The following is a 3,529-nucleotide window of genomic DNA, read 5'->3' on the forward strand; positions in this document are numbered from 1 at the left end:
TCTTTTTCGAATCATGTGATGAGGCTTCGGACATATTTTCAATTTAATCATTCACTGTGGCTTCATATTCTTATATTTATATATATATATATATATATATATATATATATATATATATATATATATATATAGAGAGAGAGAGAGAGAGAGAGAGAGAGAGAGATGTCGCCAGACACAGACGTATAGATACAGATACTGTATGTCAATCCCAATACGGCAACTCGGGCCCTGCCAGTAGGCAGGATGTCTCGCTCATTTCGACACCCATCTACCCCTTAAGTCCCGTCCAGACGATCGAGCAATGCCCGCGGGCATTGTTCGATCGTCTGGACGGGCCTTTATGAATGCTATATTGTTTACCTATTGTGCAATATCATGCCGCTATGTTAAATAAATTATAACATCTTTATTATGTGGAATGGAGAACATAACTGTTGTATTGTGCCAACTTTATTTCAATTATGTCAAACAGTAATGTACATGGACTATCTTAATAACTAACATATACACATATGGAACAAAGTACCAAAACCAATTTCCTTATCCCTTTATACAAAATCCACTAGCGTATGCATTATAACCTAAATAGCTTATCCATAGTTAACCATTATTCAACAATCATAGTTCCGGAGGAAAGCCTGCCTAATTTCCCTAGACAGAGAAGGTCAGATTTCAACTTCTGCGCGTGGATTCTATTTTCATCATTCATTTGCCGGAGATCGTTGGCAACAACATTACCAAAATCACTTGCATTATCATCCTCAGCTCCAGATAATGTCCTTAGTTGGTGGAGGGCCTCTTGAAGGACATGTCTCGCGGTACTCAAACAAGGCTTTTTTGGTGCTCTTCTATTTTGGTGGTCAAGGGTGGGTCCAGCCTCTGGAGATCATACACTGGCACGAGAACTACCTGCCACGGGAGCATCAGACGGAGTTGTTATAGGGGCTGATGGAGTATCGTCAGGTCGTCGTAGTAAAGGATCATCGAAAATCTGTAAACCAGCAATTGAATATGGTTCTGTTAATGCTGGAGACGAAATCATGTAAATAATTGACACAGATGAAGAATAAAAATATTGGTGCAAATGTACAGGTAGTTGGAGGTCGCCGCCATCCCACCTTTTTTGTATTACAGGATGTTTAAGATAAAATGTTACCAATCACTAAATAAGGAGTAGGACAGAGAGAGAGAGAGAGAGAGAGAGAGAGAGGGTGTGGAAGTGATGGACTTTTGAATTATATAGGTTATAATGGGAACAAATAGCTGTTACCTCTACGAAGATTAGTGCATGTCCACTAACAGCGGTCTTATTTATTTGCAGACGCCCAAAACCCCAGAGGAGTGGAGGGGTATAGCATAAGGGTTTTCAAAGAAATGGAACTTTCCAAACTGTATCGAAGCCGTAGACGGGAAACACATTCTGATCAGCCCTCCACCTGCTAGCGGTTCCTACTACTTCAACTATAAAGGATCCCACAGCAACATATTATTGGGCGTTTCTGATGCCAATGCAAAGTTCATATATGTGGACGTAGGGACCAACGGAAGAGTAGCAGACGGTGGGGTGTGGGACAATACTTCGCTCTGTCAGCATGCTGAGAATGGAACCGCGGGTTTGCCAAATGAGGTGCTTCCCGATAGTTCTAGGAGATTACCATATGTGTTTGTAGCAGATGATGCATTTCCATTAAATAACACGAAACTTTTCCCCTATCGAAACCAAGACCTAGGACAATGCATATTCTCCTACCGACTGTCAAGGGCTCAACGAACTGTTGAAAACTCGTTTGGAATACTTGCAAACAGGTTTCAGGTATTTAAGAAACCTATACACCTGGAACCAAAAAAGGTAGAACAGATTGTTTTAGCCTGCACAGCACTGCATAATTACCTTCAGACAGACGCTATTACTCATCATCTGTGTTCTCAGGGTGTTTTAAGTGAAAACAGTACCCCAGGTGCTTGCACAGTTCATCCCCAGCTACTACGTCTAGAGAGTGGACAGCAGAATTCCACCATCGACGGCATAACCGTGCGGGACCAGTACATGCAGTATTTTAATGTAGAGGGTGCTGTATCCTGGCAGCACAGACTGACGATATAACTGACTTGGGACATACAATAAAATAGGGAAAGCCCGGTAATATTGTTATTAACGTATCATGTATGAGTATCACATGGCATGAATTAACTGGTTAACAGTATATATACTGTAAGTATGTATTTTACTACATAGTTATTGGATACAAATAAATATTATTTTTCTTGGGAACAACTTTTTATGGTACAATACCTTCATATCCAAAATTACTCAGACTGGATCAGAATTAATGACGGGGACTGTACATGCGTTGTAATCCCTGTAGGCCGTAGCTTCGTAACCGGTGTGTCACGCTACACTTATCTCGATTTTTATCGAGATAAGGCCATATCCCTGGTTTCATAGAAGGTAATATACTCCATTGCTACATAAAATTCTATGCGAGGTGTTTGAATAGCACACACACGCAGTGATCATCTCTTGAAGGAAGCTACTACTAACTACTACTAACTACTACTACTAATTAATAATAATAATAATAATAATAATTCTGTCAGAACCCTCCATGTTGAGAGAGAGAGAGAGAGAGAGAGAGAGAGAGAGAGAGAGAGAGAGAGATTGCATACGTACCTCAGAATCAGAATGTTCCTCGACGATATCGTCCGGAACGTGGGAATCCATATTTGACACCGATTGGCGTATTTTGTCACCATTGGTGAGGAAACTGAGTTCATGGAAACACCATAATGTTGGGATATAAATATCCTCAGTGCCAACCCCAGACTTTTTAGATTTCTCCATTTTCCGGAGCTCTCGCCTATACTGATTACGAAGAGCTTCTATTTTTTTCTTTACTTCTGTTGTGTTTACAGAAAATCAACTCTTTTTCACCCCCTCGGTTATTACGTTAATTGCCGCCACACGTTTATTTCTGTCTCTATACACTTCAGCTTTCACATTCCACAAGCAAGGATTCTGTCAGTACAGTTCTATTAATAACAGGGTTTCTTTCCTACCCCAATTACAGCTTCTTGTCTCTTTGATGGCTGTAGGGCTGGTCATGTTGACATAGAGGGTGAGACCTTAAGAACTGCCCGCCAGCAGTGGTAAGGTAAACATGTAATCTCTTGTATCGTGTGCCTGGCAGTGTCGTTGTTCCACGCCTATGTCCGCCACACACTGCCCGAACCTTGGGCCGAACCAAACCATGACAGTCAAAAACGGGCAGTAAGATTGTTTGCCCGTGGTGTTCTCGCTTCTGACGTCATCAGCGCTCATTCCCTCTACCCATCGGTGTCTGGTAACACTGTTTGCCCGTCGGGCACTGTCTGACCGTGTGTACGCACCCTAAGTTCACGGGCGCTCCCACCTGCCCGAGTATTTCGGGGGGAAATGTGGAGGGGAGGCACAACTGAAGGAAGTTCGTCAGAGGAGTTACGGTAAAAAAATCGGTAAAATAATGCTAAAGAAGCAACATCTCTACGTACT

At 41.9% G+C, this 3,529-nt stretch overlaps 1 pseudogene; it reads right to left on the bottom strand.

Moving 5' to 3' along the window:
- Positions 1–607: 607 nt before the first annotated feature.
- On the bottom strand, positions 608–3,128 carry LOC145407789 (uncharacterized; annotated as a pseudogene).
- Between the last annotated feature and the right edge of the window lie 401 nt (positions 3,129–3,529).

The sequence above is a fragment of the Coenobita brevimanus genome, chromosome 74, assembly GCF_032717465.1.
Source record: "Coenobita brevimanus isolate Jiangsu-jjx chromosome 74, ASM3271746v2, whole genome shotgun sequence".
Lineage (NCBI taxonomy): Eukaryota > Metazoa > Arthropoda > Malacostraca > Decapoda > Coenobitidae > Coenobita > Coenobita brevimanus.